Raw genomic sequence first — 27,380 nt, 5'->3', positions numbered from 1 at the left:
TTGACTTTGCTAGAGGTGCTTTGTAACTTTTTATAAACTGCGGTGGTGGTGCTGCGGTAGCGTTGTCGCCTCACAGTAAGACGTCCTGTTCAATTCTCAACTAGAGCGTCTTCTGTGTGGAGGCATGCATGAATGGGCATACCTTCATTGAAGATTGTGTATCAGAGCTGGCAACTCGGCACGTAAAAATCTACTGCCAATCATTAGCGGACCGGAGTTCCACTGTGGCGACCCCTAACCAGGAAAAGCTGAAAGACACAACAACAACAACTTAGTAGGTTATAGTTTGCTTTGGAAAAATGTTTCAGTTTTTTTCTTCCTGTGAGGCGGTCAGGTCTGATCTTTACTTCAAATGAGACAGATTTGTGGTCTGACCTTACAAGGGAAGGCAACACACAGGGGGTAGTGCAGTGACCCCCCCCCCATATTGCTGAGCACTAGGTCTAAGACATTTGAGCCCCTTGTGGGGATGCAAATCAACTGTTCCAGGGCATTTGAATTAACAAAGGCCAAGAACCTCAGTGCGATCGTGTTTGTACTCAGATAAGTTGCCCAATTGATGGAAAGATAGTTGAAATCTCCCATGACCAAGGTGTTTGGCTGTATATTGAGTGACTCTAGCAAGTCCAGATAGGCAGTGTGCTTCTCTCCTTGTTCATAGTGGGGGACATGTAAATGGCAATGATGTGGTAGGGTATTTTACCTAGTTATTTGGACCTGGAGTAGCTTAAGAGAGTCATTCTGTTTTACCAGTCTTGAGGTGTATTTGGATTTAATGAAGATAGATACGCCTCCATCTTTGGTTCTTTCACATTCTTTTTGGGGTCTGAAGTGTGAAAGGCATTGTATCCTTCAATGTCCAGGGTGCTCTCAGTGGCCTTAAAACAAGTCTCAGTGACTGCACAGATGTTAAAATCTTTCAAGGTGAGGAGTGCTTCCAGGGAGTGCAATTTACTGTTTAGGCTACTAGAATTAAGCAGCATAACATTGAATTTTTTGCTAGTGGCTTTCTTTATATTGGAAGTTTTGTTATTTAAACATTGCTTAAAAAGCCACTATGGGGGAAGCAACCGTTTTTGCCAGTATCTAAAAGCCTTGAGGAGACAGGTGAATGCCATCCCTGGCAAAGTAGCGTGGTCTGTTGACCATGTCTTCACAGGCTGACAGATACTGGAGTAGCTGAGCAACAGAGAAGCCAGGGAGAGTTTCACTGCCTGGTATCTAGAGAAAAAAGTGATTTTTGTCATTTGTGTCTGTATAGGCACTACTAAACCCCATTGTGTGGGGTACAGCTAAGCACAAATGCGAGGCTTATATACAGGAAAATTTAAACAGTTTTTAACTAGTCTGCCAATAGGAAATCACACAATGATCCTTAATCTAGCAAAACCCAGCTCAGACAAGGCTATGTCCACAGGGGAGCTCTTCTTAATGTAAGATGGCTGGATTTGACATCAAGTGTATGAAAAACAGGTTAAATTCACAAGTCTGGATCTAGTCTATGCTAAAAGCAATATTTCAGTGCAAAACAAGTACAGAAAAGGAAGCAGGCACAAACAGTGAAAACAGTCAAAAAGACACAAATTAATGCAGTAAAACAGTAAAATACAGTTGAAAAAGTGCAGAACAAACTCAAAATAAACTTAATTTCTTTTTATTAGCTTTGAATGGCTAGGATTCAAGAAGAAACACTCTAGATCCCTGGCAAAGGATGCCAAATGCAGAGCAGCTCCTGTTAACGGAGCCAACAACCATGCAAATGTGAGGCTTATATACAGGCAAATTTAAGTAGTTTTAAACTATTCAAAACATAAAAAAATCAAAAGTTGGAGCTTACACGCACCAGTGTAATGTCTTAATTCAAGCTATAACAAGCAAAGCTTTCAGGTAGAATACACTTTCTCAATGCAGCTTGCCCCTTTCCTTATATTTTTTGGTCATCTCTGCAGCATAGGGGCGAAACACTAAATCACTATACAAAGGAGAATTTAAAATCTCATTTTTACATCATCTGGAAGGTTCTGAGAATGCAACCAAGCAGACTTCCTTAAAACTGTACCAGTGGTCATAGCCCTGGAAGAAGTATCAACAAAGTCATGCACACACTGCAAATAAGGAGTTATGACCTGTGAAATAGAAGAAACTAAGTTATTTAACGCAGCTTTTTCTTCACAAGAAGAAAGAGTAGATAAAATATTCCTCATAATTTCACGATATGTCAGAATAAACTTTAACATATGAGCCTGACAATTTAAAATTCTGAATTTCAAAGTCACAGAAGTATACACATGCTGATCAATAATTTTACCATCCTTATTATTTTTATTTTATTTTATTTATTTATTTATTTATTTATTTTTATTTAACATTTGTTGACCGGGAAAGTCCGACTAGGTTCCACAGATCCTGTTTTCAGTGGAGGACCAGGGAGAAATGCTCCAGAAGCATGTCTTTAGAACATTAGAATTTATTAGGAAGAGTAAGATTGGAATTAACTAAGTCCTTAGCAGTAGAAGAGTCAGCTAAAGCTAAGGCTATAGCTGCTGGGTCAGGTTTTCTTATATTATATGGACATTTAAAAGACTGAGGAACTTTATACATTCTATCTGCCGTTTTAGAAACAGCTGGCTGACTATCTGCAAAATTGCAGGCAGTAAGACACACACCCCCGGATTCATGAAGCTCGGCGCAAGTCCGGTGTAAGGCTTGTGCCGGCCGTGCGGCGTAGATGTGGAGTAGACGCGCCATATGCATATTAATGAAGGCACGCAGCTGCCACAGCCACGTGCATAGGAAACGTGCGCAAGTGCAAGGGGCGTATCAAAGTTGCACAGGGAGACGTGTCAATGTTGGCTTTCGAGGAGCAACCTAAACTGCTGAATATTATATTCCGCCAGCAATAGTAATCGTACCTATCAGTGTCCGTGGAGACTGAAATGTTTGCAAAGCAGAGTCCCTGCAAACAGAAAATGAAGAGTCAAACACAAATGCACGGTAGGGAATAACAGGTCCCTACCCATGAACAAATGACAGGAAAACCGTGTGCCTGTAGTCCAAAGTAGTGTTGATAGCTATACCATGTGGAAGTGAAACGTAGCAGATGTTAGCGTGCCGCCAGTAGGTACGTCCAGTCCAACAGAGAGGGTCACCATCCGACCCATAATTTGAGGGAGGGAACATAGCTGTGCAGATGTGTCCATAACAAAATACACAAGGAGAAATGTAGATTTAGGTAGTGACCGTATGTCTGAATCATATCCCACAAGCCATGTAATAGTCACATACAAAAGGTATGTCTGTATTTCACATACCAAATGTGATAGGAAATAGCATACGCATGTAAACAAAACAGAAGGAGCATATAAACAAGCCATAACAACACGGACACATGTAGGCCGAAAGGAATAGTATGATCCGTACCATTGACTAAGATTACCACCTGTCCCACTTTGTGAGCGACAGTCCCTCTGTGGGCAGATGTGTCCTGACGCAAACATGTAAAACTGGCAAATATCCAGAGAATATAGGACATAATCGCTCTGTAGACATCATGCAATAGTTGCATTAAACATATGTTACTAGACGCATAATACATAAATGTCATAACAAACAGAATAAGATACCGAAATGCTACAAGAATAAGCTTAGATATAGGCAAGAATTGTAAGTTCTATCTGCCGAACTGACCTTGGGTATGTGTCGGCCTGTAAAATATGCTGTGTTCACCGCAACTGTCACAGTAGGGTTGCCACCCTTACAAATGGCCAAAGTGGGACATGTTTGGTACAGACATCAGACTGTACAGGCCGACACATACCCACGGCCAGTACAAAGGACTGAACATAACTGTTTTGCCTACAGAAAAGCGTATTCTTGTAGCATTTTAGTTGGTTATTCTGTTTCTCATAACAGTCAGGTATTTCAGATACAGAATTAACTGTTTAATGCAACTATCACATAAAATAAAAGAAATATGTTTGTCCTAAAATCTCAGGACATTTGCCATGTTGACAATTACATGTCAGGACACAACTGCCCAAAGAGGGACTGTCCCTCGCAAAGAAGGACAGGTGGTAACCCTATGTCACACTGTGGCCAATTGAAAAGGTGGAAACACAACCGTTGACTGTGGGGAGGTAATGTCCACAACGGTCGGACATGTGTAAGGAATAGCTTGGACATAGGAAAAGGTGCCATCCTACCAATGAGTAGAACAGGCTGGCAAAATCCGGAAGTCAGCTGTATAATCCGAACATGTATGTGACACAGTCGAACGGGTAGTACCTGGATACACCAACCAAGTAATGAAAGTGAAGTAAGGGCGTGTACCTATGTGCGTGAGGTATAGCATATGGAAAGCAAACATGGCAGGGTAGTCCACACAACCATAAAGGTACCCGACACATGTAGGGTAGTCAATGTGTAACTCTGGCCGTGTCATGGGCCAACAACCAAAGTAGTGCTCTATGGGGTGTGAGTAATTTGCGTATGAGGGGTGTGTGTTTAATGGTAAATTCCTCAAAGGCGATACTTGTGTCGTATGCAGAAAAGGTGAACCGGAGGTGTATGAGGGGGCAGCGGATGAAGTGGAAAGAAACACAACCTCATGTAGAAACAGCTGCAAGACAAGCAGACAGGCCATAGTGTAGAACACAATATCACTAACATATGAATATGGAAATATGCGAGACAAATGTATAGATACGGCACCGTCACATACCCACAGATGGGTCCTGATGGAACTGGCCACAACAAACGCAACACACCTGGATGCATAATAGCCTACCCAGCATACCCTCCACAACACACAACCTGCCACCATACCAGAACATCCACCAAATCCAGTCACACTTGGTCCACTGGTTTGTTGCAGAAACAGCTACACACAGTGACCCCTATGCATATGTAGTAGGTATTGTCACCCTAGGCAGTGTCAGGATTGCAAACCATGTATCCCCTGCAGGTAAACCCCCCCTGCACATTTTCATGCAGCCACAAAAATCTTCGTTATCTAACTTGTTTTCATCTTGACCAATTTTTGGGATATCCCTCACGGGATGACCAACTTGTGTAAATAGTAGAATGGGTATGACATCATGATGTCCAATCCAGTAGATATCTGGACACAAGTCAGAACATGCAGTGGAGGCCCATGACACTGTCCAGCCCTAAGTGGGCATGCATAACCTACCACCCAGGATAAAATACCTTCCTGTGATGCACATGTCCAGACACGAATAGGAGGGAGAATATAATGCACACATTTGCAAAGTGGAAAATGGCATGAGAGCGAGGAAGACACTACGTAAACAGGTCAACCCTGATCAAGTGTGAGGGACACTGACTGTGTGCAGTCATGACTGACCATACCTGTCAACCTGTGTGAGCAAGATATCTGGACAGAGCCGTGAATATAAGTGAGACAAAGGTCCAAAATCAGGGACAATCTGTAAACATATATCTTAGAAGCATAGAATTTGATAGAATAACAGTTTGCACATTGACATTAATGTCTGGAGTATGAAGTCTGAAACCCAACTGTCTGTCAGCACGTTCCGACTGCAGTCTTTAGTGCTGAGCTACTGCTGTGCCAGAACACAACAGCGTATTACAGAGGTCTGTGCCATACCACTCAACTGTCCGGATATTCGCAGAATGACTACGGTCACCACCTGTCCCACTTTGTGAGTAACCATCCCTCTGTAGGCAGTTGTGTCCTGTGAAAAAAATCAACACATAGCAAATGTCCCGAGAGTTTATTTCCTAATTAACTTTAATAGTCGCATAAAACGGTTATTTTATATATGAATCCTCAATATGTTATGTGAAGTAGCATAAGCAATTCAAATATTACTAGAATAAGCTATTATATGTACAAAAAAGGTTAAAGTTCAGTACTATGCATGGCTGTAGGTATGTTTTGTCCTGTAAAATCTGACATCTCTACAGAACATGTCCCACTTTGGGCAGTCGAAAAGGTGGCAACCCTAAAAATGACCACAGGTTTGCCCCATAGTGTTGGTGTTTGCCTCCGACAATCTGCACCAGTGTGGTAAATAGCTGGGGATTGATGTCACTAAATAATGAGAAATATCCTGAGTATAAGACACCACAACCTGCACAACAGTCATGCTAATGCAAAACCTAGCATTCTAGCAACGTTCTAAGCTTGTAAGAGCAATCGTTAAAATGTGTCCCTAATTGTCCCCCCATTGTGTAGGTTTTGCGCAGGTTCGCTGCTCTAAGAGGTTGAGAGGTATGTTCTGTACATATTTACAGGAACAGCCCTTCACACTTGTGTAATGTACAACTGCATACCTGTAGTCACTTCATGTCCAAAAATAATAATCCCCATATGACTGTATACAGGTAATAGTCAGATGTGATTGGGAACACCCCTCATCGTGGAGTATGGACTATAACAACCCCACCCATAATATGTAATGCCAACAGAATAAGCTGCTGACAGGTGCACAAATACCTGTGTCTATAAAAACAGGTAAAACTTCAAAATAGGGAGATAATCCCTGTTCATATGCTTCGTCTGACATTTGACCTCGGCCAGGGAAGTTCCCTTCACCAGGTGGACAAGCCTAAACCCAGATCATTACATGAACACCCTGACAATCAATGACCTGTATGTGGCTGGACTATATGCCTTGGTGTTCTGCATATCCTCGGAGTGATTAACAATGCAGCCGGAGTCCACAGCAGTAGGCAATAGGGAATGTGTAATATGTAGTACCACCTTTTTCCCAGCAGGAGAATGGATGCATGTGTCGTAGGTGAAGCGGTGAGGCGTATGTTGATATAGCTAAGTACTATGGGTATGCATATCAATGAGGGAGAACACCAGTAGAATAGTGTTTCCAGTATCTGGCCAACGTGAATGAAGTCCCGGTTGACCTACGACCACTGCACATATAACCTGAAAGTGTAATGAAAGCATTTGGGCAGCACACACATTTAAATATGTAAAGGTGAACGTGTGTTTCGCAGTAGTCCGTAAACTGGAATACAGATATGTAACTGTTGCGGTCAGAATTATGAAAGTTTACGGAAGCACAATTATCTATGAAACACATGTAACCCACAATAAGGATATGCAAGTGCGCCTGCGCGTGTGTAATCTACTCACAGAATAGAAAATTAATGGTGTTTTCCCCACGTTCTATGTACATGGCTCATACCTGTTAAACCCGTAAAGTACGAAACCGGACAAAGCCATGACAACAACTGGTACAAATAGGGACAATCCCCAGATATTGCTCTAACAAACATAGAAAGTGGATAGAATAACAGGTGTGTCACTAGCATGGATTCTCTGAAGGGTATGAAGTCATAACCTGAAATGTTTGTCATCATTTACCAACGTCAGTCTTTAATGATATGCCACTAACTTGCCAGATAGAAACAAGGTTATGAAAAACGGACCAAAGATAAGAGGCAAACAGCTGTACATGCAGCGTAAATCTGTACAGTTGAAAAGTATGATATGGAGATATATATACACATATATCCACAGACATAATCTAAAGCAAATTACGAGATGAGGAATGTACAGACATATGTATATATGTACATATATAAATCTATACACACACGATACATGAATAGATATATACACAACAAACATATGTCCCTGTACATATAACACATTTATATAAATAGATCACGGTATAGCTAATATGGATAGACAGACAGACATGCATGAAAGGAGAATACACCGATGGTTCCCAAACCATTGCCCGGAAAGTACCACTGTGACAGGGCCTGCAAGTTCTACATGTTAAACATGAATATAGGTGTCCTTTGCAGGACCCCAAAAATTGATCCTGTACGAAGTGCCAACCGTCATTGATGCAAAAGAAGTCACACGATCCTGTATGAAGTGCAAACCATCATTGATGCAAAACAAGTCACACCTGCAGCTACAATATAGGTGTACATGCAACAGTAGCAGGTGCAAGGGTAATAACACATGGGTCGATTGAATGTATGACATACAAGCTGATATCCGCAGAGTGGGGAGTGCTCAGAAGTGTCCTCACACTTTATTATCGCTCACATTAAACATGTTTAATGGGTACTGTGGAGGTGTGTCAGGTATGGGAATCATGGGTATGCAGAATTGGGCCAAGGTGTTGGTTGGCACAGATCTATTAGGTACGCCCCATGGGAGTGATCAATATACCTATGTGGGTATAGCACACGCCTACATTCTCCAAAAAGGTGCAACCCATCTACTGGATATTGTGTAAACCATTGGGGGAAGACGTAGGAACCTACATCAGTGTCATGTAGACAATTATCATGGATGGACATGCGTACGACCAAGATGGTAACCATACCTGCCAGAATGTCAGAATAAGACAGCTGGACTAAGGCATAGTACATGACAAACAAATAGGGACTATATTAAATATACCTCAGACAAAGTCAGACCATTGATAGAATAATTGCATAGTCAGGAATACGAATGTTATGAGAGTTAGTAATCATGAAATAGAAATGTCAGTCATGATTACCTAACCGCACAGTCCGTCATGGCTTGCCAGCAATCTACCAGAAAGGCACATTATCATGACAAATGTAACAGAATCATAGGTCAAACCCCAGGGCGTATACCCATAATGTGTACAGGTGAGAGGTATGAAGGTAACCCGTCCTAATGAAATGTACAGAACTAGTGATACTAGGTAGACAGGTGAGAAGACAGACGTCAGGACAAATGTCAAAACATGTACAAGTCATAAGCATGTTTGTCCACAAATGTGAATTACAATGTATGGCCTGTGAAAGTCAACGTGCAAGGTTAATAGACTCAAAAGACATGTGCCCCTCAGGGTGTCATGCAGTGTCACCGATACAGAGTCCAGTCCCCCATACTCGTATGTGAGCTCTGCCACTGACGGAACGCGCAAATACCGGTGTACACATAAGGTAAATGATGGAATAATTAGTGTGGATAAGCACCTGTTGGCCTGTGTGAGGAATATAACCCAGTGGGTGGGTGTGTCCTGCAATAGGAATGTAATGGTAACTGGCCTGTGATGGCGCCATGTATTGTGTGTATTGGCATATGGAAATTGATGTCCAGTATCAGAAACATACCTTGCAACTGTACGAATGTGCAGATGTATGCCTCATATGTGTGGTGTGTTCCTCTCACAATCTGTACCTGTCTGCCAAATACCTGAGAACTGTCGTCATTAAATAATGATAAACATATGTGTTTAAGACCCCAAATCCCTCAGAAAGGTCATACTAATGCAGAACCTATAATACTGTCAACTATCTACGTTTGTAAGGGCGATATGTAGAATCTGCCCCTATCTGTCCCCCCATCATGTTAGGCTTTTTACAGATATTTTGCACTAGGAGGTTGATAGGTATGATCTGAAACAGATACATGTCTGAGGAAACAGCATTATCGACTGCAAGATAACTCAGAAGATATGAAAAGCGCTGCAGTAGGATGTTCATCCGCAGGTATGTGCTGACATGTCAAATGACACAGCAGTCTACAGAAAGTACCTATAGGGTGTCACCTTTACCAATGATGACAGTGGGACATACCCACAGCCATGCATACACCATAAATAGACATAGCACACAGCAAAACCTAGGCCATGATACACGAACCCTCCGGCGTGTATGGATTGATTGAGAGTACAGCAAGGAAAGATAAGTGCCAGGCTATTCAGCAAACACCCGCAGGGGCATGCAAGACCGCCCGTAACACAAACATTGCACGGACAATGTTGGGATTTGCAACATACCCCATTTGTATGTGTAAGCTATGCAAATGATGTAATGATAGGGTTGCCACCTTTCCAAATGCCCAAAGTGGGACATTTGTGCTACAAACATCAGATTTTGCAGGGCAAAACATACCCACGGCCAGTTCAAAGGACAGAACTTCAGTGTTTTGCCTGAATAAAAGTCTATTCTTGTAGCATTTTAGTTCCTTATTCTGTTTCTTATAACATTTAGGTGTTTCAGATACAGAATAACTGTTTTATGCAACTATGACATAAAATATAGAAAATAATTTTGTCCTAAAATCTCAGGACATTTACTATTTTTTCAAATTTTTTGCAGAACACAACTGCCCAAAGAGGGACTGTCCCTCGCAAAGTGGGACAGGTGGTAACCCTATGTAATTACGCGATACATAAAACAGTAAGCTGTCCGTGCAAGAGCAGAGTTATGTGCAGAAATGTACCTGGATGTTATGCGACTAAGGTTTTGCATGTTGCTAAACGCAGCAATGGCAGCTGCAAATACAGTATGAATGCAGTCGAAGAAGCATGCCAATGTCCAAGTCCAAGGCCAGTGGCGGCTTTGTCCATCGGATATCAATGAACCAGTAGTTGTCCTCCCCTATCCCTGGTGTGGAAGCGTAGCGCAGTGCCACGAGAACACGCTGCAATTCAAAACAAGACATATGGATAATATACATACAAAATGTAGGTTTAGTTAGATGTTAGTACGCCATGCAGATGAATGGCAAGCTGGAGACAACATGGCTACTGTGTACTGGTACTTATGTGTGGAAGCGCTCTGTCAGAGATGTAACGAAGCATTTGTAGGCAGTGTGAGGCAAGTGAGGCTGAGGATAGTGAATCACAACATGTCATGCCATATGGGCCAAGCCTCTACCATGTAGTGTAGGTTAAGGGGACTATTAGAGTAGAAGATAGGTGATAACATGAGTGTGTATGTACAAAACACTGTAACCTCACCGGAGCAGTATCACATGTGTGCTGTCAGTACTCAGTGGAAGAGACGTGTCATGAGCTATCCTAGGGAACGTCAGGGGACTGACGGCATACGCCATGGATACCACCGATGTGACCTGCAAACCTGCCCACAGTGTGTCTGTGCCCATGCGCACCAGTAAGCCTGAGTAAGTATGTGTGCGTGCGTTTTAGCCTGTGTGCACGTGTGGAAGAACGAGTAAGCCAGTGTACGAATGGTGAAGCCCGTGTAATGTCGTGTATGCGTTTGTAAGCATGTATACATGTGTACTACACACATCACACACGTACTACACACACAGACACACATGCTGCCAATACTACACACATCAGTGAAATGGCACATGGATGGAGACTACATCATCAGAAGTAACAGTGCTGTAAACTATGCAACAGTGATGGTCATAGCTGCAATGCATCATGCCTGCTGAAGTACACCTGGAAATAACACACTGTGTGTTAACAGCATGCTAACATCAATACAGTGGAATAAAGCCACTGTGTGCAGCAGCACCAGGTTAGTCAGATCCTGCATCAATGTTACACATCACAGGTGGTGGCACAGGTGACATCATATGCACAGGCTGTCATAGAGCCATCCAATGTACACGTAGGTGTGTGTGTGTGTGTGAGGGACAACGGTTATTGCATGGCCCAATGGTGGTGCATTGGGTGCGTGTAAATGATAGCCATAGCTGTTTGTGGTAAGTGTGTGTGTCTGCATATACACAGGTACAGCATGTGCCAGCCATATACAGGAGGTTGTGGGACGGTCACAGACCGTACCTGCCAGGCTGTAGAGATCCCCATTACTGGCCATGGGCACCCCTCCATGCATCCAACACAACTCAGTCCAGCACCTGTCAATGTTTACACATACAGTCCTGGGATCTGTACCACAACCTGTGGATAAACGTGCATCTGAATGTTAACCTGAGGTGCATAGAATTGACAGTTACTACAGACGGATATGAGCCATACTCACACTCCACTGTAATAACCACTGCTGACTGTTGCCGAGATCTGCATACGACCAGTCAAAGGTGCTGCGCTAACATTGTTTCCAATGCCTGTGTCATACCCCGCAACACAATAACCGGTCTCTACACATGTATAACCCACGATCACTACAGCACACAGTATGTGCACTATCACAGAGCCATAGCAGATGTACATACATCCATGGTGCTCATGTACAGACATTGCAGCAGAGTCAAGAGTGATAATCCTAACATACATATCTACATACAATATACATTATATATATATATATATATATATATATATATATATATATATATATATATATATAGCTATATACATACATATATATCGATATATATATATATGTATATATATATATATATATATATATATATATATATCTATATATGTAGATAGATACATACACACACACACACACACACACACACACACACACACACACACACACACACACACACACACACACACACACACACACAGACACACTTGGCAGGGCTGGGAGTCGACCATACACTTAACTACCCTTACACACTACAGCATGACGCATTTACATAACGCGCTACCGAGATAACTGAACACAGCACTCCCAGAGGCATACTTCTAGGTGGGTGACATCATCCACAAAGGCAAAGACGCCGATAGGGAATGTATGTGGTGTGAGGCATCTAAAAGCATTACTGTGTCCCCAGGCAGCTGGAAACACACACACACACACACACACACACACACACACACACACACACACACACACACACACACACACACACAAACACACACTTGACAGAGCTGGGAGTCGAACATACACCTAACTACCTTATCACACTACAGCATTTCGCATTTACAGAACGCGCTACCGAGATTACTGAGCACAGTACTCCCAGAGGCATACTTCTAGGTGGTTGACATCATCCGCAAAGGCAAGGACGCTGATAGGGAATGTATAGAGAGTGAGCAGTCTGAAAGCATATTACTGCCCCAAGGTAGATTTAGACAAACACACGGCAGTGGTGTGATCTGGGCAACAAAATATCTACGGAGCACTACAACAACACTACATAGATACGAGACATGCCACAGACAGTACACCCTTCAAGACAGCAACCAGTGTGTTCAATGTAGGCATCCATCGTGACATTGGAATTGGACATCTGTTGCCTGGATGACCACCATCACTATACAGGATGTCAATGGCCATGGCCACACACTTAGTATCACACATCTGTTTGGAATGTACTGTGTGTCCATCTACACAATGGCGTATAGGGCATGCTCACATACTTAGCAGTTGAAAAGTGCCGTCTTGCATGCACACGGATTCTAATCATGGAAGGGCACAGTATGGAATGTACTGTGTGTCCAGCTACACAACGGCGTACTGGGCATGCTCACACACTTAGCAGTTGCAAAGGGCCGTCTTGCGTGCAAACGGATTCTAAACACAGAAGGGCACAGTATGGTATTACTGTCCCCACGTACATGAAGGCCACTCACATGTATTGACCAGTACACACTCAGGAGCTATCACAGTTGTCTCAGGTGTATATCACAGAGGTACATACCACAATCTACAATGTAGCCATCACACATCACCATGTCATTGGACCAGCAATACACAGCCATCCATTAACACAACACCGTGTGACTCATGACCAGTGGACTGTACATAGGTCTACAGCAACTGTGCAGACCACACATGTACCAACAGGGTTCCATCATGTGTTATGCATTGCAATGATACCACTGTACATAACCAGGTCGACTCTACACATACCAGGGGCCCTGGGTCTTACACAGCTGTGACAGATGACTGTCGCTGTACACCAACGAAAACACATATTTGGCTATGTCATACATGTAATTGCAGTGGATATGTGCATGGACCAAACACACACCACATATGTACATAGCATAGCTTTTGCTGTCCTCTGTGCAGACAAGTGGCTACAGCAATCATACGCACACAAAAGGAAGGTGGGTCCATGGCTGATGAATGCTAACAGTACATGAGGTAGCAATGTTGACCGAGGACACATTCCCTCTGTATTAGTTACTCATGACACCCATCATATCATGCAACAGTCCATGTGTTATGTATGTCAACACACATGTCCACCAATTGCAATACATACAAACATGGATACATGACAGGCATGTAGGACCAACACACATGTACAATCTGTAGTGTGCATGCAGCTACCATGCATGTACAGCAGCTGATGTAAGTAACTCATCTGTGCCTAACTACAACATGCAGCTGCAATGCAGCCCCATAATTGACACTTGTATATGGTGACATACTGACAGTACGGTAGGATGTACAGCAGGTATGGATGGATGTGTGTACATAAAGTGGTGATGCACCTGTGTAGATGGATGTTTGCCAGGGATGGCTCACAGGTGTGTCACACACCATCCAACCATGACATGTGCAAACAGTACGCTATGTTACCGTTACTTGACGGTGGAGACATAACACCTACATAGCGGTCAGGTCTTACCGACAGTACGTCACTTGACACCTGTAACATTTACATCCTCCCACGTGGATATAGCAGCACAATTGCAGAAGGTAGCGTTGGTACACATAATGCGGCCAATACTGCTGCATGTCTGTCAGACGTATCATCATATAGCAGGTGTATCATTCACAGTACTGCCATGTGCGTTTGCTTGTGTGACCATATATGCCACATATGGTGTGGAATACAACCCAATTGTCACACACCCCTGTACATTGTTGTAGAGATCTGTACATACTGCAGTGTGGAAACCATGATGTAGGCAGGTGTGGTGTGTGCATCACACACATCAGCTATCCATATGTGTACGACATTTGTGGTCTCCACAGTGTGTGTGTGTGTGTGTGTGTGTGTGTGTGTGTGTGTGTGTGTGTGTGTGTGTGTATGTAGGTATGTATGGCTGTCTGGTGCATGGAGTGAGGGTGTATGCTACCATACAGAACACACAGGATCTCTAACCCCTCATGGTGATGCAGTCCACTACCCTGTTGATGCCATCAGTCTCAGCTGCACTGGCTACCTGTACATGTTCTTTCTCTGTGTTGCATTGTGTGGGTGCACAGTACTGTGAGGGGGATGACCACATAGGCAAGGGTCCTCACCTCAACACTATGGGGTGTGCGTTATAGTGTTGTTGACCCCATTAGTATGAGCATGTTCCTGTAATGTGACAGGGTATTACTGCTACACAGTGAGGCCTCATGCTATCAAGTGGCCTCTAACATTATCATTGGCCAGACCGCTGTGTGCAACCCCTGCACCATGTCAACATACCTGTGATGTGACCTGTATGGATGTCACGTCTCTAGCCACTGTAGCCTATTAAACTGCGCACATGCTTCTGGATCAGTATATGTGTGGATATCGGTGGTATGTTAGACTTTCAGACAGTCAGGCTGAGGCTACGTTTAGCATGCTGATATTGCCATATGTGCCTGTGAGTACTCCACAGTTACACATGGGAGACTGCAAACAGTGCTACCTGTAGGCACATGCAAGTAGACCATAAGGAGGGAACCAGAGCATCATTATCAACATACTGTTACTGTTGTTACCATGACACATACTGTGAACATTTAACAATGCATGCTAAACATGTACTACATGGTATGTCTGGTGCGTGTCAACAGTACACAACTAATGTAATATACACGTCTCTCACTATTCTCACACAACTATTATAATATACACTTCTCTCACTATTCTTACACAACTAATGTAAATTACACTTCTCACTATTCTGTTCACCCTGTGCATCAGACCATTTGAGCATGTCCCTGCACTGATGGTGTGGATGACAGGGATGCGGCACAGGCTTCATCATATGCACAGGGTGATAATGTTTGCCAGGGGCATAGGCTGCACCAATGGATGACATCATGTGTGTGGGTAAAGGCCAGTGATATGATTGGACATGTCTGTTCAGTATACATGTGGTTGTTGTTGTGCCCTACAGATGTCTTTGCTGTGTGCGTGCATGTGTGCACACAGTTCTGCCTTTTGTGAGGCCTACACGGGGTATTATTAACAGCTCCAGATTGTACAGATCAGGTTGTACAGCTCACTGTGTCCAGCCACAGCCATGTGACCTGTGCCTGCCAGGGGTTGCATGGGCACTACAAAGCGGAGGTACAGATTGGCTACTGTCCGACGACACATGTCCACTGGAACTGTGTCCCCCCTGGGAATGTCCAGGGCCATGTCCATGTGGCCTGCTGTGTCCTGGTGTGGACAGCGTAGCACCAGCTGAACTGCTACTGCTACCGGCAGTATGGGAGCGGGCATGTGAGGTGGCACGCTCACATTGACCTGCACTAGGTGGTGTGGCTGGCCTATGTCCATGTGGCCTACGCCTTACTCCTACCAGATGTTCCAGCACAGACAGCTCATGCTCACGGATTGCCATGCCACAGTCAAGGATTCCAACCATGTCACCCAATCGCCTGTCAAGAACATCAGCAATCTGCTGTTGAGCATTTGCCAATGCCTGGATGTTGTTATTTAGGGTACGGATAGCAGCCCTCTGCAGCCTTTGCCCTTCCCTGGTGTGCCGTTCAGCACTTGCCTGTGCCGCCATTACAGTCTTAAATGCAACTAAACCCCCTGGTTTGAACGACAGTGTTAGCATCATGAGTGTTTTAAAACTGAGGAGGGCTAAGTTATGATGTTTATTTCTTGGCAGTTGTGTTTATTTGAACAACATGGACAACGTCTTGTTTTGAATAATTTTTTAACTACTGCTTATTTTGTACTTAATGGGCAGTAATTTTTAACCACAACTTTTGAATGTTTTTTTTAGGCACATATAATTTTTAACGTTATCTTAAGATATTACAAGTTTGGCTGGTCATGTTGATGTACTTGTTTTAACTTTGACAGCATTGAAAAGCAACTTTTTAAATCTCTAACATAACCTGATGGTTTGCTAGTTTTAATGGCTAATTAGCATATTTTATTAATTGGAGTTCTAGTCAGATGATTTGGATTAGAAGCTATTTAAGCACTGAATTTTTAATGATGGTTCATCTTGATAAAGCCTGGTATGACTCCAGGCGAAAGCGCTTGATGTAATATTCTACATTTTATTTTTTTGTTCTTTATTAAAGTCAATTTTGATTCAAGACACGTTGGACTGTTCCGTTCCTTTCAAGCCTTTGGATATTTTACTTTGTTCTACAGTCTGGAACATGCATCTGGTGATACCAGCTGCTGCTCTCTGTCCTGCAGGTGTATGTCTGCCAGAGGTCCTCCTATGAGCAGCACCGGCCACATGCTTGTGTGGCACATCTGCAGTCATTACACTGACACCATGGTGTTTAGACAAACCTTCTGTAGCCACCACACATTCCTGTTCCATGCTAAAGGATGCTGACTGTCCTTCCTCTATGGCCAATGGTGATGCGGTATGTGTTGGTAGCAGAACTGTGTGTGAGGAAGAGAGGGACATAGCTGGGATGGCAGCCGTTGGCACAGATTCAGCCCCTGACAACCCTGCTTGTACCTCATGCATATGTTCATCACTGCTAGTATCTGTGGAGACACTAACATCAGAGGAGCAGCAGGAGGGTACTGCACCTGCATCACCTGTGAATGCAAAGAAAGACTCTAAATTACAATAGACACAGACACACAGACACACACACACACACACACACACACACACACACACACACACACACACACACACACACACACAGACACACCATTCATGTGATTTGATAGATGGCATGCAGCATGCCTGTGGTACAGCAGAGAGCATGCAGCTCAGACATTAATAGTGTTAATAAGCATACCTCCCTGGGTTGCACACTACAGCAAGCAGGTGTCATATCAGTAGCCATGTAGTTCACACAATCATGGTAGTATGCATGCATTCCCGTGATACACCATGTTGACCAGAACAGGATCACAGTACACATGGCTGATGTGACCTTGACATGTACTCTGCTGACGTGTGCATTAACATGCATACATGTCTGACACAATGGTGTCCTGACACATGTACAGCATCGTAATGAGCATCACATTGTGGTGTTGTCTGTATGTCCTACAGATAGAATGCATGTTTAGCAAATGTGCATGAGCATGGAAGGGTAGTGTGAGCCATTTACATTGCTATACAGTGTGAAGTACAGACACTGTGCCATTGCATGGCATCTTGAGGCATCTATATTGCTGTACAATGCATAATATGTACACATTGCATAGCCATAACTGCATGCATACCCATGACATAACTGTGGATTGTGACCCACGATGCTGAGGTGTATACAAACCAAACCATTCTGTGTCAAGTGACAGGTCACTGGAGGCCTACAGCTGACACCCCTGCCCAACAACTACAGGGTCTTAGCTGCCTGGCAACCATGTCCACACATAGCGGACATGTCAATTCACCATTTCCCACATGACATTGATGTACCACACACACATGAGGTGCACAGCTAATGGTGATGTCCTAGAGCAGCAAGGGAAATGTACAGTATCTGTGGCCTGATGTGGTGTCAATGTCTGTGGAAGCTGTACAGGTGACTACTGTCATGCTATGACACAGTCGTGATGTGCAACTGATCTTCTATGGTAGACTTCAGTGACACCTCCACTAGCTGTGCACAGGCTGTTAGGATGTCCACTGTTCCACATCAACTGTATAATCAGTCAACTAAGGCTATAAGTGGACCATGTGTGGACAATGTGCTACAGGATGTATACACATCACATCTACTGTGTGGCTACATGTCTCTTGCCATCCCCCATGGCCATGTGTGCACGTGTTGGCCAAATGTGTGTGATGGCCATCTATCTCACATGTCTGTGTTGTCCCATATGACATACACCCATAGATGTCAGATATGTCACCATCCACAGGGCTATGCAGACAATGGGTTGTATGTTTGGTATGTGGGGTATGGGTCATGGGATAGTGTGACAATATTGCAGCCAGAACACTACATGTCTGGGACATGTCAGATGGTACATCACAATGTGTGCACCCAATGCAGGGGCATACAACACAATGGTGACACCTGTGGGCTGCCCATATCACAGCTCACTGTCTGGTACTGTTTGCGTACCACACATGTTGTTCCAATGCATTCTACATATGCCTCCATTGTAGAACACCTCCACCATTGTATGCACAGCTGACCACACATGTAGCAATGACAAATACTGTGGTTTCAAGTTGGTGTATCATTCCATTTGTATATATTGCACATGGGTGGCCTGTGTGAATGATGGGTGCTGCGACCTGTATATCATGACTGGAATGAACATCAATTGTGCAAGTGTTAACTGGCCACATGGCAAATAGATCTATGCTTTAACATGCCTGATACTGATGACAGTCTTACCTGCAACGGACTCATGTCTGTGCGGCATGCCAGAGGTGCCTGTATAGAGGTGACACAGCAGTATGAACATTATCCATGACTGTATGACAGCCACAGGGTGCACTGTGCATGTTAACACATTTGCCTGTATAATAGCATATAGTATGCACATGTGTGCATACACAGGGTAGCATACTGTAGTATGCAGCTTGTGTGTCCAAATACCTTGCATATGTTGTTACTTTACATAATGTACAGTGACACATGCAGCTAAATGGGATATAATAGCCATATGTGCAGTACTGACTTACCAGGCAACTCCAGGCTCATTGGTTGGGAGACACCCACCTCCACAATGGCAGCTAGTGTGTGTGGATGCTGTTCTGAGGGTGTCCCCAGACTGGTAGCTCCTCTGTGTGTGTGAGTGGGGGCTGGGTTGGTGGCCCACCACCTGCTTCAACTTGTTCCCTGGCAATTGCAGTGGCACGCTGTTTTGCATGTCGTATCAAGTCCGTGCAGTGTCTGCGCACCTGCTGGTAGGTGCAGTTATGGCCACCCACATTGTTCACCCTCCTGCAAAGATCCTGCCACAGGTCGTCCCACTGCTGGGCATGCTGTGGCATGTGGCTGAACAACACCTCATAGTTCTCATGGAGGTATGGGATGAGGACATCATCCTCCTGGCGGCTGTACGCCGGAAGGCATGTACGACGCATTATCTGTAAGACATAATGATGGTGACAGGTCACAGTTTCAGAGATGTACAGAGATACTGCTGCACATACATTTCTATGACATCTAGTACATCTGCAAAGTTATCTTTGCAAATCATCATGACACGGACATGACTGACGTGTTTGTGTCACACACATGTAACACCTGTTGTGCATTGGATATCATCACCATATTGTGTGTGTCACCTCATTACAGTGTTCATACTTCATGTGAATGCTGTCTTGATGTGGGCATGTCTGTTTGCCTGCACTGGTGTTCTTACCTATCTGCACATGCCTGGATGTGTCCACGGTAATGCTGTTGACCTTGATGCTGTGTATATGTGACATATCAACACAGACACAGCCTTAATGGACTTGAGCAGTGACAATGCACACATACGCATGGAAACCTGTACATGCATGTGTTTTGCCATATACACCTACACAGCACTGTACAGCTGTTCAACATTGTGCCACGGATTGCCTGTGTTGCACATGTGGTAGACATGGGACAATGGTTAATCAGATGACATTCGCAGGGATGCTTATGAACCATAGCATGTATGGGCAAGGTTTCCTAGCTTTTATTGCCTCATATCCGACCCCCAGGCTCCAGCTCTGAGAGCGGCTCTGATCTGAACTGGTCGGATCCGAGATGCTGCAGGCAGCTGTCTGTGTCGAGGATGCATGGACCATCGGCGCTGATGCCCCGACCAAGGCCAACCTCGAATCAGAGAAGCCGAAGGTTGGATCGGGGAAGGAGTGACAGGCTGAAAAAAAGAGGAAGTGAGCTGCCCCCTCCTGAGGGGGGGGGGCTGGCAAGACCCCCATCTGGATCTGCGTGCAGATGAAGCGCCTCATCATCTTTTCCAGATCCATGTCCGAGAGAGACCTGGAACAGACAGCCATTATGTCACCGCGAGGTGCATCAGTGCCACATTACTGATTCAGACAGTTGATACTACATCTATCATGCGGCCATCACACCATGTATGACTGGGATGACATGTGCAGCTTTGATGGACAGGGTTGCATGGTTTGGCAGGAGTATGTCACATGTATGGCACAGGGATCTGTCCAGCATGTGGCGATCCTAGTATTCGGACGGTGGATGTCCATGACATATATCTTACAGATCAGGATATGGACATGTAGCATGTCCATCATCATGGTGTAGCAGATGTCTTTATGCAAGGTAGACAGCATGCTGCATAGTGGAGGTAAGGATTGTGAAGGCTGGTATCGCCCATACACGCATGGCCATTACCCCTTAAAGGTGATTTGTGATCCAATATTGGTCACCCCAGTGCTGTATATGCCTGTCCAATGATCTCCGTGCTCATGGATGGCACCCTGTCATGACATGGGTACCTCGTATGACTACCTAAGGGGCCTGGAGATTTCACCAAGTCAGGGAGGTGTACTGCACAGCACCATCCCTTACACAGTGTCCATAATGATGACCACAGCCTAGGTGGTAGTTAATGGGTACAGGGATATTCACCTAGCTGTGACAATGCTGATATCATCCATCAGAATGTGCGCATATGTCACACACCTCACCCACACAGCCCATTCCATATGTTGTTCACAACACTGACACAGCTATTCCTCATAGGTCATGGCCATTCACATCCTTACATACACAGATGCCTAACATTTGTCTGTGTGGTATGGGCTACAATGAGGGTGTAGTACAACACATTAACCCTGTTCTACTGTAGCTGGCACTGGTGTGATATGCACGTCACTCTGGCACCATTTGTAGTTGTGAGTCTGTCAACAGGCCACTGGTAGAACACTCCTGTGACATATAAAGGTATTTGTAATCAAACTTCCATACTGTCATGTACATCTGTACTGCTAACATCTACAGTGATAATGGTTCATGGACATGCACACCATACTCAGCAGGGTTATAGTGTGGTGCCACACATTATGACTGCCGTCACCACTTGTGGGGTGATATTATCCAACACCCTCTCTGTGTTTTATGGTCATGCTAGAAACTTGTACAGAACTTGTGAGCATGTCATGAGCTACTGATTAATATAGCACCCATTCCACACCATTCCCCACAGGTACACTGTTATGGTACAACAACTGTTGTACACACGTAACTCATATATCCTGAGAGACATGGTTGTATATACAGGCATGTCCAACTGTCACGTACCAGTGCTATTGCTTGTCTATAAGATGGATATGTCGTACATGTGGCAATAGAGCAATTGTCTCATGTACACATTCAATGCTCACCTCCCGACATACGACACTACAGCCTGTGGGGGATGCACCTATGCAGCCCTGCTGGGGGTAATGCTGTCACCAACCCTGACTGCACCTGACAGTCATGTGGGGATGTGTAACATTCACAACACACCCCACTCATCACATAGTCTCACATGACCTCCACCACAGGGCACACATACAAGGACAACATGTGCAGTACCTCTCCATACTCTGTGTAGGCACCAGAGGAAGCCCCCATACAGAACACAACATCACCAACTTATAGCCCACAGACTCATGTGTGCCCATCACATACAGCCAATAGTGTGTTATAACATACACAACACAGCAGTCATATGTGACTCTGTAGGCGGTCACACTGCAGTTCCACACAGCAGGCTACACAAGGTGATAGTAGCTTACATCTTGCTGTCGGGTAACTGGTTCTGCAATATAACCTATGCACCCATGCCACACCTCACCAGGTACGCTGTGACTTGTCATTCTCCATGTTAGTGTGACCGCCCTGAGATGCCACTTCACAGACTACGTGTGCAGGGATATGCAATAGCTCGCCAGTCTTGTAGCCCTGAAGGTGTGGGCCAAGCCCTGGGGAGCATTATGCATTCTTCCAGACCCGATACCACTGTACAATGCCTGTCTGTGTCACTTCAGCAGTTGCCTATGCTTCTGCTGTCATTCCACAGGCATCTGGTATCTGTCCGCTTTGACTGACATGGTCAAACACAATGCTTTGGCACAGATGACCTGCACCTGTCAGCCCTGGAAGTACAGCTCACATGTAAGGCTCTTGCTGCTTCTATACTGCCTATCTTGCACAGTTTCCAATAACAGTCACGGGCAGAATGGGAACTGGCAAGCAAGACATGGGGTCATGTGACACAATGCTTGCATCTTCCTCTGTGATGCATGCAGGCAAGGCACATCTTACAATGCACCACTCCAATATCTCTGCAGTGACTGGGACCTGCCTCTCGGCTCTGCAGAGCACACCTGCAATGACAGGTTATAGACAGACCATACCTTTCAGCCACATACCTGGACTGGCACACCCACAGCTGAGGTGTTCCCACATCCCACTATGTTGTACAAACATCCTGGCTAGTTACTTAGCACAATGCATCAGAGGTGCTCCACATGCAACTAACTGTGTCTGGAACCACTATACACATTGTAACAAGCTACAGATTCCACTACATACCCCACGGTTACCAGACCTCATTTGTTGGTGTACTGGACAGTAGGGCTCAGACAGCTACTACTGATGTGTGACTGACACTAACCCACACTTAACTGGGATAGCCACTCATGTACTGACACATCCATGAGTCATAACCTCCATTTGGCTGGATAAACCCATACACACCACCTCCAAGACTAACATTAACCTTGACATGAACACTACCAACATGTGACTGGTGTTCCACACCTGTGGTCATCCCCTCATTGGTGGATTCCGAACATATGCTAATCAACCTTGTTAGCCACATCCGGCACCACACTCTTCACGGCATACACAGTACATGAGTACTACAACACTTACTACAGACGTCTTATGACAGCGGTTGTTAATGTCATGACACCCGTGCAGATGGACATTGCACATACAAGTGTTGCAACACACCCCAGTGCACTTCAGAAGCATGTACACGACTGCATGGATCATGCTATGCCACACAGAGCCATGATGGTACACATCAGATAACAGACACCACTCTGGTGGTCAAGTTCCATGGACTTAATGTACAACAACAGGTGGAGGCTGTTGCACAGTGGTGTACAATCCCATGGGTGGGGTAGCTCACTGGTCAGCCTCGGTACGGCCATGGGATCCCTCATCACATACTCCATGACTAGCTAGGTAAACATTACTGTGACACATTCCGGGGTGTACCACAAGGCATTATGGTGGTATGTCAGTAGTCACTGGCAATACCCACATCTGCTGTCACATACAACAGTCACTCAGGAACATTACAGACCCAGGTGATGTTGGCAACATGCTGGGGGATGGATTCAATGCTAACATTACACCCTCTCACTCACTACAGGGCCACAATCCATGCAGGAATTTTGTGGTGTCCCTGCAGTCACCCCTACACAGTACTAACCTGCACTCTATATGTCCTGGGACACTGGCCCCATGTCACCTTCCAAAGTCCCAGGCTGTGATGTTTACAAACCTCTGAACAACATGTCTCCCCACTAGGCCACCATATTCAGTAATAGCCTTGTATCAGACATTGTGGCCCCTGAATGGCACACAGCAACATTCATCACACTCCACACAGGTGGCACCACAATGCACGAGCGGGACTATAGTCCTACACACCTGACTGGACTGTTCTGCATGGCTATGGGGCACATCATCAAGAACGTCATTAACAGAGACATTGTTGGGCTCCGGTCCTTTGATGCCACCCAGGTTGGACTTGTTAGGGCCAGAGCATGGCCCCTACACCTGGTGGACTTCTTTCATACAGTTACCAGGGTAGTTGATGATGGTACGGGAGTCCACACATCCTACATTGTCCTCTCATTGCCTCAAAGCACCGTTCTCCATTCTGGTATTGACAACATACACATCCACCTGCACATCGTACCCTATGTCTCAGGATGTTATGCAACGTGGCTCATGGACAGGACACACAATGAGGGTAGCATACCACAGTACCTACTGCATTTCAGTTACATTTGGCATACCACAGTCCTCAGTCATAGGACCCCTCATGTTCAGTATATGCTTCCCTGAGGTACAGGCTAGCACAGAGGGACTTTCCCTGCCTAGCTTTGCAAACTCCTGCATACAAAGCACCATGATTGATCCATCAGCTGATACTAACTCCATCCATACGGGTGTCACTGTGACAGATACCTGATATGAATATCATGGCCTCAAGCTGCATGACACAAGGTCCATGGACATCACCTTTGCATTACACCATTCACCCACTATCACATAGGTGGAAGTCCCCTACATACATGTCACATTGTACATGTTTGTAGTACACACATATGTCACACCCACTCCTGTGATTACCGTATTGCCACTGTGGTGTGGATATCCTTCTACATGGCCACACTTATCTGTACTGGGTGTGTAGCTGCTACATAGGCACCCATTGTACCTCTGAACTCAAGACTTCTACACACATTCAAGGGTACACCACCCCATTTAGGGTGTACCTTACACAACAGCTACAGCTTTACATACCACAACATTAACACACCATGATGTTTATTGAGCTCTGACAGCTAAGGTATGCGGCTGAACTACGGACACCACGTCTGTACACATTTGCATACTACATACTCAGGGGTGACCTCTGCTGAACAGACAGGGCCCATGTCCACAACAATATTAATGGATATACTCCACATACGCGACATACACAGATGCCACTGTGAGCAACATGCTCATGGATATGTGCACACACGCAACAATGAGTGGGATGTGCTTGAGGGTTACATTCCCAAACCGGACACTCACCATGCTTTGGAACATGACTCCTATGTACATCACGCAGGGACACTCAATAGCACTGTTCATGTGATACCTCCCTTGGTGTTTGGGACACACACATGTACGCTAGGGATCACTGCAGTGGCTATACTGTGCAGAGGTGCAGGTAACACATGGCTTTGCTGATCACAGGACACTACCCTTGAGAGGTGCCACTGGTGTGAACACTGTGGTTGTGCTTACACATAGACTTGCCAGACTGCATGGTACCCCACTATGAACCTGTGAAGCTATTATATGTCCTTTGTGCATGGTTACTTGGTAGCCCTTCCATTTAGATTAGCTATCATGCTATTACAATGTCCCATGCCTACAAGCCATATGTATCCTGTTATTGTACATGCCAATAGACGATACCTGTGGTATGCTTGATATGCCTGTTATGCTATTTAGAATATCTGACATCTCTACCTACAATACTATACATTACACATATTTTACATTGTATCCCATAATGCAAAGCATACTTGCACAGCGGGACCACCTTAGACATGTCATTGTCATTATATGCCCATACACATGCCTACTGTGACAGTATATCAACATATACTATCCCCGGCTATGGCACGTACTTGTTGGACATACCCTACCACTGATGGTGGGTTGTATGTAATTGTTCTGTTTAAAGACCTCATGTAGCATCCCTTGTGGTGTCTGTGATGTGTACCTTGTGGCCCACAGCTGGATGCACAGTTTCTACAAGCTTAAGTATGCTCACCAAGACATCACTACATAAATACCTTTTCCCATGTTATGCATTGCAGACATGTTTAATTAATGCGAAATGAGCTATACATACATAAATAATTAATACACAACATGCTATACATATACTTACATACCGAGTGTTCTACATACCTTGTTATCATTACGTACTTTTGTCTCTATCTCTCTCACACTGCTTACACAGGTATTTTGTATGAGCATACAGTTTGAATGTCTGGCAAGTCTTCCTTTTATACGTCGATACCTGTAACATGTGGTTTTCTACCGCCTATTGGTGATTCTGAGTGACTAATTACTTGCATATCAGCTTTGCAGCTACTACATTAGCCAATTACACGGCAACAGTGGGGTATAATTGACTTTTCCACTTGGGTGTTGGCCATTTGCCCTACCTTCAGGGAGATGGCCTGTATTGCGTTTTGTTATGTGTAATTGCAACTGCTATGCATAGAGACAAGTATACTTTGGATTCATGCCCCCCATGGATTGTGTGTGACAGCTAGAGTATGTGGTTCAACATGTGGGTGTACCTGTCATTCCAACGTCTGTTAATGGACTATTTTAAACAAAACCTGTAACATCGCCGTTTGTTCCATTGTACAATGGCTGCAATTTTGCATGGCGCCTTTAATTGTGTCTCTCACAAGGTATGTCAACGGTTCTGCAGTTGTAATTGACTGACTGGATGTTTGTGCTGTTATTACACTCTGTATTGCTATAGTTTCTAGTGTGGGAGATGTCGGTGGGTGTACGTACCATATACAGGTTTGTGGGGCTTGCATTTCTACATATTCCATATATATGTGTGTGTGGGCTCCATCCCTAATTAAAGAGCTATCAGTTAGTAGACTTATGTTACGGGATTGTACATTGGGTCATTGTTAATTGGTTTCTATATAGTATGCAGGTGAGGTTGATACTTCCATACCTCCGGAATTGCAGCGATATGTAAAGGGATATGTCTACATGACAGCTATCCCGTGTATTTCTGTTCCAGATATTTGCAGTCATTGCGGTTGTGTTGGTAACAGAATCTCTTTGCC

This window comes from Protopterus annectens, chromosome 12.part0 (genome assembly GCF_019279795.1).
Source record: "Protopterus annectens isolate FY-2018-M chromosome 12.part0, PAN1.0, whole genome shotgun sequence".
NCBI lineage: Eukaryota > Metazoa > Chordata > Ceratodontiformes > Protopteridae > Protopterus > Protopterus annectens.
The sequence above is the reverse complement of the archived record's forward strand: the minus strand, read 5'-3'. Positions refer to the sequence as shown.